General features: G+C 38.7%; 1 pseudogene; it reads left to right on the forward strand.

Moving 5' to 3' along the window:
• Positions 1–4,611: 4,611 nt before the first annotated feature.
• Positions 4,612–4,712, forward strand: LOC141571394 (U6 spliceosomal RNA; annotated as a pseudogene).
• The last annotated feature ends 7,777 nt before the right edge of the window (positions 4,713–12,489 follow it).

Below are 12,489 nucleotides of genomic sequence, written 5' to 3' on the forward strand. Positions count from 1 at the left end.
AGGTCAGAATCAACCTAAAATGGTTAGGGAAGTGGGAAGAAATGGGTGTCTCCAAAAAGTCTCCATCTGTTTATGCAGAGATGGGTCTGACCTGGCAGTCATCCCTGCCTTTCTTCCTTTTTTTCTCCTCTTCCTCTCATTGCACCCATTAGTGTCTCCCACATCAAGTCCAAATCAAAACTTGGGCTTTCTAATAATCTTAATTGGGGGATGTTTGGCAGAGGCAGCCAGTTAGCAGCAATTATTATCCAGGATGCTCAATGGTCTATGAAAAGCTGTATCTATGATGGCATATGGGGGGAAAACATTAAGATCAAAGAAGTGGCAGGTCGGTTTTAGAAATAGCCCCCCTTCGTGAGACAGTGTTTCTACTCCACCTGTCAAAGATAGAAAGCCAAGAAAGATATTAAACGGATCGGTATTGTTCATCATTTCGTGTGGCTTTAGAATTCTTCCTTATTTGTGACATTTGAGCACTGTTGTAGAAGGAGCCTAGGAGACAGGAAAACAAGAATTTAACTCCCAGCTTCTCCTCTTATTAAATGTACGATCTTAAAAATATTTCTTCCCGGAGTCTGGGCTCCTCCTTTATAAGATGGGACTGGTAATGCCCACTTTGAGTTCACAGATGTAGAGCACCTGGCATTGAATGGGTACCCATAAATGTAATATATTTCCTCTCTGGGTGATGAGTTTTTATCTAAAAGCTCCAAAACACTCTACCAATGGCTCAATTATCCCTAGGTGACAGCAGCACTCGATTCTGCAGAAGTGACCGGTGAGTTCTGCCCCAGACTCTAGCTACAGGAGTGACACGGGCTTGTCAGACCCTCTAGCACAGATAGACACACCCCTGAGTGTCTCCACACTCATTTTCCAGGGAGGAAAACTAAGTCTGCTTTAGTGAGGAGCTACAACTGGCTCCCAGATGCACTCTTTCAAATGACAGCTCTCATTTATTGACTACCAATGGGACATGACACTTTATATACAGTATCTTATTTAATTAGTGTGACTGTATAATGTATCATCCAAATCAGGAAACTTGCAGAGTGAAAGGGACTGCTATACGCAATTATATCAAAAGATGTAAACCTCGATATTCCTGGGCAAACTGAAATGCATGGTCACCCCATGCTTAATCGGCACAATCACTCTGTTAGATACAAAACGCTCCCTATTTCACAGAAGTAAACTATGATTCAGACAGATTAAAAGTAAAAAGCCCAAGGACATGCAAAGTAGCAAGTGGCAACCAAGGGTAGGAACCTCAGTCTTTAAGATGCTAGATGTTCTTTCCCCTAACATATTCCCTCCTTGAAATCCTTTAGTCACAGTATCAGCTGCCAAACAACAGTGTTAATTTTGTTTTGATATCCTGCCTTTATCAAGTGAGTAATATATTTCAGCTCTGGGTCATGACTTCCAAATGCTATCAAGAAAAAGGGTAAAAAAAAAAAAAATGGATGAAGAGAAAGCAAAGTGACGCCAGTGAAAGCAGTCATATCCTAATGAGCATCCAGCTCCTTCTGAGGGGTCAGTGCAGCCTGACTACCAAAGGCCTGAGCTAATTATTCAAGTACTCAATTGATTCCTCAATCTAGCTGAATTCACGCCTGATTTTTACAGATGATCAACATTCAGTCCTCTCCATGGTGTGTCAGTAGGTGAAACAGATGAGTGCCACACATTCTCGTCCTTTGACCCACCTGTCAGACACTGTTTCAGTTTTTCTTGCCTCTTTACATACCAGAAAAGGGGCCAGCCTGGCCTCTATCAGAAGCTAGCCATATTGGCAAAGACAATAGAATTTATGTTCTGGCAGAGAAACAACAGCTCAGATCAGTCATAGACTCCAAGCATCCTCAGTCACAATCCCTAATGAAAGACCATTTTCAGAGACCAAGTGTGTTCCTGTTCCCAAGAGGGGATGACCAGGTATTTCAATGAGCCTGTGAAAGATCCCAGTTTGCGACATAAGATGAAATACTAAGTCAAAACTCCACTCTGTTTCTCTGATGGTGTGTTTTCTTGCCATATCACCCAAACACTGTGAGCTGCAGATTTCTCATCTACAAAACATTGCTTCCCAAACTTTAGTGGGCATAAAAATGACCTATAGAGCTTGTGAAAACACATTCCTGGGGCCCACCGTTGCACATGCTGATGTAGTAGAGCTGTGGTAGGGCCAGAGAATTTGCATTTCTAATAAGTTTCTAAGTGATGATGATGATGATGATGATGATGATGTCATCGTCCATGGACCACACATTGAGCAAATCGTTCTAAATTGTATCAATAACGCCAACCTCATGGTTTATGTAAAGATTCGAAGAGACGTGATTCTCCTCAGCAGGGCTGCTAACTCATAATGCTTCTCAGTCAACATGTACTCATTGACGAGGATGAACAAAAGTCCAAGACTGTTCATAGGAAGGAAACCTGGGGATATTTAATCCTTTCTAATATGATGGTAGAAGATTTAATTACATTACAGCCTCTCTTGTTATAATACATTTTATCTGGCAATAAAAACGGGATCCCAGGCTCAAATAGTGAACTTACCCACAGGCCTCCCAGTTCTGTTGTTATTCTTTCATCATAAAACACACGGTTTTTGTTTTGTCTTATTTTGTTTTGTTTTCTCACAAAGTCCATTTGTCCCCTTTAGGCTCAGCGGCATCTCCATGGCACCCACACCCCATTTCAGATCATCTTGACTTAAAAAGGAAAACATAAATCTTCCCATTAGAACAATTCTCAGGAAACAGATGAAATGATATTTGCTTGGCTGGAAACAGGAATCCCCTGTTATACAATTGTCAATCCTGTGATCAGCTGGAGTCCTTCAGTTTGTCCTTGACTGAGGCAGCTCAGTGATCAGGAAACTCACCCCCCCCTCCGCCCCCTCCCTTCATTCCAGCTTTTTCCCTTCACGACATTATTTAATCTCTCAGTTGCAGCTTCTTGGGATTAGCTACAGCATCTATTAATAGTTCTACTTCTGTTTACAGTTCCAAGGGGAGAAAAATGGCTCGTTCCTTTTCTCCAATCTTGAAGATAGGTCTTATTGCAGCAGGGGGAAGATGCACAGGCCCCGTGAATAACCTATTTCCACAATCATTTCACTGTAAAGATGCTAATGTGCTTCTATGCCTAATGGATCCATTTAATAGGCAGAACAAGTTGGATATAAACTCTTTAATTGCTTTCAGCACACCGATTATCTTCCTGTGTCACCTATTGTATAATGCAAAAATGTTAACAAAAGCACTTACTGAAGACATTATTGGGAATTAAAAAACAAAGAACCATCAGTTGTCACTAAATATGCCTTTCATGTTCCCAAAAGAAACGCATTCATGCACTCAGAGAAATGGCACAGGAATGTGCAGGCCCGCCATTGTCAGACACAAACGTCTTCATTAGATTTTGATCCAGCTGCTGCAAGACCTATAAAAAGAGCTATGAAAGCCAGCAACTCATTATTGGTTATTTCAGGAAAACTTCAAAAAAACTATCTCTAAACCTACACAGATCTTTTCTGACAACTTCCCTGGCCAGGCAGTTTATTTGGAAAGAGTCGCCTTAAAAGCCTCTGCCAAGCCAGCCCCTCGAAATGGTACCTGCAAGGGTGCAGTGGCTGTGGCTGTGAATGAGAAGCCACCGCTGCGGAGCAGAACTGTGTTCCTGGACACATGAGCTGTAAATCTCTTTTTCCTCCCCCAACCCCCAAAACTGTCTGCATCTCCTTAAAAGCACATCAATGAAAGTAGCCAAATCCCGGTCTTTATAGACAAAAACGGAAAGATTAATATGTGCGATGTCTCATAACATCCTTTCTCTGGTGCAATAAATCTTCTTATGCATATTGGCAGTCAGCTCATTTCTAGCATGTTATTTTCTGCAGACACTGACTGTTTTAAAAGAGAAAAAAGGAAGCAAGCAGGGAAAGGGAGGAAAGAAAAAAAAAGAAGGGGAAAGGGGAAATGGAAAAAGGAAGGGGACAGAGAAAATGTGGGGTTCTGGGGATAGTGTGTAGAGGAGGTTATAGGAAGCACACTGTAAGCATCAAAATTACCTACAGTTTTTCCTTTGAATTCTGTTGAAACAGAAGGGATGCTACAAAGCTCTGAATGGCAATCATGCTAATCACAGTCCCTAGGCCATCTTGACTTGGCGACCTCTTCAGTCAGGCTCAGGTCTCTAGATACTTCTGATGGATAGCAAACAACACACAGAAAACAACGAGTTCTATACATCTCTCTATTTATGACAAAGAAAAACACAAATTATGATCACTATGATTCAGCCTCAGCAAACAAGGAGGAAAGAATACACGGACGACTAACTAAATCCACTTAAAGATATCTGCTTTGCCTTTAATTTACCCACGATGTTATCTATTTTACAGTCAAAAGTAAATTGAAATGCTCAAAATATTGATGCAATATCATATCCATTATTTGAATTACGTACAAGTGCTCGTTTGGGGATCAATTTATTATATTTATATTGTTATTAAAACTACTACCCAAATCTTAAAGCTCTTGAGATTTACAACGTATTTTTCCTTGCCTATGCTACCGCTACTCCTTCAAAACATGAACGGCTCACTTCGGTAGCACATACAATAAGTGAAATGACAGAGAACATTAGCATGGCTCCTGTGCAAAGATGACTTGCAAATTCATTAAATGTTCCCTATTTTTTTGGTAAAAAAAAAAAAATACAGTTTCTTAATTTGTTTTATTTTTATTTTTAATTAAAGTTTACTGGGGGTGAAAATGGTGAGCAAAGTTACATAGGTTTCAAGTGCAGAATTCTGTAACACATCATCTATGTATCACATTGTGTGCTCACCACCCAGAGTCAGTTCTCCTTCCATCACCATAAATTTTTAAGAAAGCATTTTATGAAAAAGGACTGTTTCTGTGATGCTCCAGCTATCACCTTCCCTCCTATCAACCGCCTTAGTCAATGGAGTCATACTGATAAGAGCAGCAGAAACTGAGGGCAACACTCCCTCCAACCACAGCAGGAGTCTGAGTTGGGAACGTACTGCAGCCAGATGATCCTTCTAAAATGTGAATCTGATCATGAGCCTCCCGTGGGTAACAGCATTCAGTGATTTCCTATTGCCTCTCAGATAAAATCACATTCCTGCTGTGTGGCTACAGGCAAGTTATTAAACCTCTCTCTGGCTCAATTTCCTCTTCTATAAAATGGTGACAATAATTTCAAGGAAAATGTATGTAAAGAACGTGGCACAAAGCTCAATATTACTATTACTGATGTTATCTCAGCAGCCACGGCTCCTTCGTTCTCCCTTTACTCTGTCGCATAGCCATACTCAACAATGAATTCCACAATTCTACTATGACCTTTTTGCCTGTATGCCTTGGCCTGTGGTTTTCTTTTTGTTTGCAACACTCTCTTCCTCTTCCTGGCCCTTGGTCAGTTTCATCCCTATTAATTTATAAACTGTCTGCTTAAATGCATATTATCAAGATGGTCGTCTCTGACACCAAGGTCAACTTTGTCCCCCCAATGCAGACATGCATGGCATACTTCCTGTACTATAACGTGCATCATACATTACTATAACATCTTAACTGTAATATCCATAAAAGACCCAAGATTACATTTGCCTTGCTCACCAATATTTCTCAGTAGCAAGCACAGTGTACTCAGGGTAGACAGAAATATCATGCAATGGAAAAAAAAAAATCTTAGCAGATTACAATGACAAAATATTAGTCCATGATCACACCACACGTGACAAGAGAGCTCCATAGTGTTTTCATGAAGAGTTCCAGGCTGATGGGTGTCCCAGGCCCTGGGACATTGCTGGTCTCATGGTAGAGAGAAAGGAAACGCAGCAATTGCTCATTCTCTTTCACATCTTCCAGAAGCAGCACATCTAATTCCTCCTTACAATCTTATTGGCTAAAGCAAGTCACATGGCAGAACCTGATCTCAATCAGGTGAGAAATGCTTATATGGAAAGGGCCTTAGGTAGAGGGTAACTATAATATTTAGTGACATGTAATGGATACTACAACAGACCTTAATAAATATTAGTTTAATAAAATATTTCTTGCTGCAAGTTGACAAACATAAAGTCCCCCACCAATTAAAATCTTGCCAGAAACTTCTCTGTTATTCAAAAAAGAATTTGTGTTTGAAAATTTTTGACTTTTAAAATCACTCTTCTTCTAGTCACAGAACCATGTTTTCTGCCACAGGCGCCAGTTGCATATCTACTCGCATGTGTTCACAGTTTACAAACATACCAGTACACCACTTTTGAGTAAAAAATAACAATTAGGTCCAACAACAACAAAATTCTTGGGATTTGACTGCTTACTCTCTGCCCGATATTAACATGGACAAATGAAGTAACATCCAGTCTCATGGGAACACCTGGGAAAAAGGGAACTTTCAAAATCAGCTACCCTGACCCCCCAGCAAAGCCAAGCGACTTACCAAATTCAAACAGCTACGTAAGAACAGAGCCAGGATACGAATGAACAATTTTAAAGCAAGTGCTCTTCAATTAAAGCCTAGCTGTCCTGTGAGGAATGCCACCAAATGTGAATGATTAGAAGAGAACACCATTGAACAGAGGAGGGAAATGAGACCCAGGGAGGTGAAGTGACTTTCTCAAAGCTATCCATATTATTTCTACTTTCTTGGTCACATAAAACCTTAAAGAAATCTAAGTTGTTGCATCATCTAGAACAGTACCTGCTATTCCCTAAGGCTCAAAGAAATATTTTTTGAATTGAATTGAACTGAACCGAATTGAATTGAATTGAATCGAATCGAATGGAATTGGTTTGAGTTGAATTGAAATTACAAAAAATTATAGAGATGCATTTTTTTGCCCACTCTTTAGCCCTTGTTTCCATTTCCTCTGGAGTTTTAGACTTGCCATACCAGCAAGTTATGCTCTAACTATGACTTAGCTAGTTTCTCCTCTGTATTATCCTTGTTTCATGCTCTTTCCATATTTATAAGTGCCTTCCTCCTTTGAGCAGAAACAGATTAATATCTAGAAATCTTATCATCTCATGACATTTACAGAACAACACAGGATCTGGAAAGCAAAATCACCAATGATAAGGGCCCCTGAAAGATCATTAGACAAAGAACTTTGTTCCCTCTGAGCTAAGCTGGTCAGCTAAAAAGTGACATAACCCAGATGCTCCTAAGCCATGGGAACAAATGCCATTAAGTTGCTGTCTCCTGACAACTAAGTGATATGTACGAGGTATACGAATTAAATTTGGAGAGAGAATACAGATTCTGGCTGGTCTCCAGGGCTGAAGGATATTAAATAAGAAAGAAACAACAGTGCTGTCAAGTCTAATTGCTTAAAACATAAAACTCTGTCCATATGTCTTGCACAGTATCAGGATGCACAGTGAAGTCATGCAAAGAAAGAACAGCATACACCTTTGGATTGAAAATCCTGTCTGCAAGCAATTTGATTCTGCCTCCTTTCCCTCCTTCTTCTCACCCACCCAGGTACTGAGACACTTGAAAATAGCTACAAGACAAGCATATTCTGCAGCCATTTTACCCTATCACAGATTTGACCGCAGTATGAAAAATGGATGGGCTTTGTGGTCAGGCAGAATTTGGTTCCAACCCTGACGATACTTCTTGTTTGATCTAAACCTCAATGTTTTCACCTGTGAATGGAGATTATGTCTTATGGCATAAGGACGCACTAAGCGTTACATGAGATAATGGATATAAAGTGACTGGCCTTCAATCACTGTTCATTACAATGTACCTTCTTCACTTTTTTCTTTAAATGCATAAAGATGCAATCATCCACATGGCAATTCCATAGAAGTCTATGATGAAATGAGAGAATTTTTGCACTCATTGACAGTAAGTTGAGAGATGCCTACATTTCGTCCCTTCAATTAATTAGCATAGAGCACTACTTGCAGATAAAAACTTTGTGATAGATACAGTAAAGGTTACAAAATCTTATTACACAAAACATGGAATTAAGGCATTTGTTGAAGCCCCTTTTTATCAGTTACGACATTAAGTAATCAATATGATCAGGCCTCTTAAGTGTTGTTTTTCTTTATAGGATGTATATGTTCAGTATGGAAAAATAGCAGAAAAACAACTTAGATTAGCTAGGATGAGTAGGTTTTGTTATATACTAGATTAATTGGAAATTATTTGTTTCCAACTAGTTTTGTGTTACAGATGTATGTCTGTATCTTTGTACCCATATCTCCATGTAACTGCACACACATTGTTTCATGGCAGAAAGAGCACTGTGCTGGCGGTTCAAGTCCTGTCATCCCATATTCTAATGGGAATAAGAATTGCAATTGTGCTCCTTCCTGGAATCTCAATTTCCTCATTATAAAATTGGATTTCCTAAATAGATGATTTCTAAAGTCACTCCCGTATGTATAAGTTAAAATGTAGTATAAAACACTTGTGACTCTTTATAAATGTGTACATGTGCCTTTACGAAGAGTATGTTCCCTTCTCAGAACACAACTCTACAGCAATTTCATGCAAATGTGAATAATATACCAACGTGTCAATGAATGAAATGTACTCAGAAGACTTTCAAACTGCTGTCAGCTTCAGCATCTCCTGGGACAGTCCATTGATGGATTCAGGGGTAACACCAGAGCCCCTCAGGGATACTACACAACAAAGAGGTGGTCGTAGGCCAGTTGGACACACAGTTTTGGGAGGTTTAACTGACCTCACGATGCCTTACCAGTGGCTCCAATGAAAACCATTCAGCCCCATCTCAAGACTAATAGAGACAGAATAAAAAATTTAAAAAATAATAAAAAAAAGAACTTTGGTAAGATTTTATGAAGAGGCACTGACCAATGTTACAATAGTTTTGACTGTCATCTCCCAAGTCCTCCCCGACCTCATCACTGAAATCATCTAACTTCCATTGAAAACAGCTAGAATTATGAACACGAGAATCAGCAGACGGAGGTTTGTGAAATGTGCATTGTCAGGGGTCTGAGCCTCTTTATGACCTTCTACGACTGCAAAATCTTTCAATGGAGCCCTACATATATCACATTTATAACCATTCCACACTCCTGGTGTGTCCGAATATTTTAATTTCTTATATATTATTTATAAGGACCAGTACCTATATATCAAAAATCTTATTTTATATAGATTTTATAACAAAAATTGAAAACATACTTTTTCCCTGTTCCATAATCATTTCAGTATAATGCAGAAATTTGCCTTAACAGAAGAGAAAAATATAGAATAAGATGAAATGTATTTTTCATCATAAAAAATTTAACTTGGACAAAAGGAAAAACAGGGCAATTACATAAACAAGTCAATTCGCCCTTAGGGAATGCGTAACTCAGGCAGATATTTCTGGCTGAAACCCAGATGAAAAGGGAGAAGAAACAGATATAAAGTCTTTCTGCATAATTCATCCCCGTTCTATATGAATATTAAGCCTCTCTGTGATTAATATTAGGCTCTTGCTAAACTAACATTCATTGACCTCTTTAATAAATGATCCACCCAACATCTACTGACTTGGAATCTCCGAAAATGCAGATAGCTTCATGTTTATTTTAAAATAGAATTAAAAAGTTACACAGGTCCTTGCTCAATAAACACTGTGGATATCTGTGGTCCATGAGGTCCTCTCTTAGATGAAGCAATTCACTTGGGTATTGTCAGCACCTTGCTCTTCAAGCCCCTTTAGTGATGCTGTTTCATACATTTGTAATGCAGTTAGATTCTTTTGTTACATATTGCGTTCCATCCTAGGGTCCTCTGATCTCCTAAATAATTTTTTTTAATTTGCATACATTAAGACTCATTCTTTGTGCTGTAGGGTTCTAAGGATTTTTGACAAATGTGTAGTGTCATGTATTCATCATTACAATACGAGTTTAAAATACATTGCACCTTATTCTGTATTTCACCTTATTCTAACCAGACTTAGGATTTTGTGCTCTTGTAGCATGCCAATGTTTTATTGATTGCAATGTCCTCCCCATGCCTGCTTTGCTCGATCTAATTGTCATTAAGCCTTAAAGCAAGAGACAAATTACAAGTATTAACTTTGAAGTAAGAGTTGTAACCATGTATTTGTATATGCCTTTCTCTGGGAGTGTAATACTCCAACACGTCCTTTAGCATGTGGCATAACGAGCTGCTGTCCTCCAGGAAAAACACCAAAAGAAGCATCTGAGCTTAAGACTTGAGAAAGAATTGAAACCAAGTTCACATGTATGGTATCTAATAAACAGCAAGAACAAAAATGCCAAAAAGATAACAACAAGGTCTTTATTTGAAAGCTTTTTTTTCCCCTTAAACTTACTACATATTTCTATTCTATTGTAGTTAATTCCTGAAACAATTTATAAATAAAAGAAATTTAAACATGTTCAAGAAAAATGTTAATTTATATATTTACATAATTTATACACTTTCAACCAATGTACTTGTTTTGATGACAAAAATTATTGTCATCTCTCTGTGAGTGTGTTTTCCCCAAATACAGGCCACTAATGTAAATTACTTGGCCTTAAGGTTAGAGTTCCCAGATTAATTATATCGACAGAATTAGAGAGAAGATTACAGCAGTCCCTGGAAAGGAGACCTCACATTTCCTTTCAAGTACAGATATCTTACAAACTAGTCAAAGAGTGCATAACCTTGAACCTGGGAAAGAGAATAGGCAGAAATCAATACCGAATATTTAAAGGTAACAACATTTGGAGAAAACCTTTGTCTCATAGCCAAGTTCTGCATCCAAACAGAAAAGAATGTGCATCTCTGAGGAAAGTACTTTTCATGCATCACTGAGGAATCACCAGTATATGAGGTCTTGAAAATGTTGAGTTACTTTTTTTTTTTTTTGAGTTAGGAAAATGTCTATTTTACTAAACCATGCTCTCCCAGAACTATATCTTTCTAAACCTATTTTCCTATGAAGGTAATCTTGCACTCAACCCTGCACCTTGCAAAGCTAAGCCCAGGACAGAGTACTCTTTGAAGAGAAGATAAAGGCTTGGAAATATCAAGAGAGATTTTTCAATTGAGGGGAGAAAATTAGTAAATCTTTTCCAAAATGAATTTTGCTTTGACAAATTCTTCAAAGACTCATTTGTACCTCTTCATTTAGTCTCTCCATTGATTAATGGAAACGAAAAAATAATTCTCTCACTTCCTGCCTGCCATGCTTTAGGGGCTCCAAAGAGAGTCAGCAAAGGACAGTGGGTCCTTCTAGCTCTTTGTCCACAATAACTGAGCATCCTGAGTTGGAAGAAAAGGCAATGTTGATCTCCTGGGCTTGTTTAGCTTTGCTTTTTAAATTGCTAAATGCCAGCCTGGGAATTTTGCCTAAAATGGTAATAAGTTTCATTTATACTACACCTTTCATCCAGGAGGCACATGCTTCCCTCATTTCTGAAACACAGCCATCCTGGAGCTGAAAAGCAGTTAAGTGTTTTAATGTTGAACATTTATTCAGTGCCATGGTTATACAAGGTGGAAAAATAGTTTGAAACAGAACCAAAATATCGCAGGGACAAAGATGGTAGGCTGTGGGTTTTGAAAATATCCTAGATGCAGTCTGTCTTGTGCTTTCCTTTGCATATTGAATATTTATATATCCTTTGTGAATCCTGAGATTTCTAAGGTGTTCACTTTTGTGGTCCTCAGTGTAGGTTCAACAGGCATTGCAAAACATCAGGAAGAATGAATTGATATTAAGTGATTTCTTTCAGGAAAATCTTCTGATATTTAGAATGCACCTCAAGAAAAATGACAGTGAGAAAGAATTCTATCATTATTTACATTTTATCTCTCCTGAGGGAATTTCTATTTCTGAAAAGAGCAGGTGACAGAAACAAGATGGCCAAGACTCAGGAACTCCTGAATGTGTATCTCATAACTCGTCCCTCTTCTGTTGGCCCAAGAGACAGAGATGACATCTGTCACTAGACTAACAACTTACCGGTTCAGGAACTGAGTCTCACTCCTTGCTGTTATTCCCCAGGACCCAGATAGTACTTGCAGATAATAGCTCCTCAATAAACACTTGCAAAATAAAGAAAAGCTTGGTCTCCTTACTCTGAAAACTCGAAGACCAAAGCCTGTAAAGTTTGCAGCTAATGTTTGAGTGGAGATCTGTTTTTATCTGAATAGCAAGAATAGGGGCAAAAAATGAAGACAAGGGTAGCAAGAAAGCAGGAAGGGCCCATTTGAGAGACGTTGGAAAAAAGTGTTCATGTGTCCTCCAAACACAGACCCCTCTCATTTTGTTGCTGTCAGCAATCACATTTCATTATTGTGTCCCATAGAAAACTAACTGAAGACTACCGGGCATGTACATCTACACTTAAAATGAGGTAATGATACGTCCTTTCCTGAAAGCAAGTGTTGAAAGGGGAGCAGAAACTTGTCAAAGAACAACCAGTCAAGGACCTTAGGAGT

Source organism: Rhinolophus sinicus, chromosome 16 (genome assembly GCF_057876585.1).
Source record: "Rhinolophus sinicus isolate RSI-liver-muscle chromosome 16, RSI-T2T, whole genome shotgun sequence".
Lineage (NCBI taxonomy): Eukaryota > Metazoa > Chordata > Mammalia > Chiroptera > Rhinolophidae > Rhinolophus > Rhinolophus sinicus.